Raw genomic sequence first — 388 nt, 5'->3', positions numbered from 1 at the left:
GTAGATCGACCGGAAAATTGAGAGCTTCGCCTTCCGGCTTAGCTCCCTCTTCCCCACAACGGACCGATTCAGCATCCGCATCACTGCTGACGCCGCCCCAATCCGCCTGTCGATCTCCCGCTCCATCCTACCCTCACTCGTGAACAAGATCCCGAGATACTTAAACTCCTCCACCTGAGGCAAAGCCTCCCCCCCGACCTGAAGCGGGCAATCCACCCATTTCCAGCTGAGAACCATGGCCTCAGACTTGGAGGTGCTGATTTTCATCCCAGCCGTTTCACACTCGGCCGCGAACCGCCCAAGCGAGAGCTGAATGTCGGCGCTCGATGAAGCTAGGAGGACCACATCATCCGCAAAAAGCAGAGACGAGATCCTCCCGCCACCGAAA

At 58.0% G+C, this 388-nt stretch overlaps 1 protein-coding gene across 3 annotated transcripts in view; it reads left to right on the top strand.

Moving 5' to 3' along the window:
* rptor (regulatory associated protein of MTOR, complex 1) overlaps positions 1-388 on the top strand; it is a 182,566-nt gene that overhangs the window by 126,735 nt on the left and 55,443 nt on the right. The window lies entirely within an intron of this gene.

The sequence above is a fragment of the Seriola lalandi genome, unplaced genomic scaffold (genome assembly GCF_002814215.2).
Source record: "Seriola lalandi dorsalis isolate HSWRI2012SDOR001 ecotype SW California unplaced genomic scaffold, Sedor1 jcf7180002054318, whole genome shotgun sequence".
NCBI lineage: Eukaryota > Metazoa > Chordata > Actinopteri > Carangiformes > Carangidae > Seriola > Seriola lalandi.
Note: the sequence above shows the minus strand (reverse complement) of the source record. Positions and strands in the feature narration are given on the sequence as shown.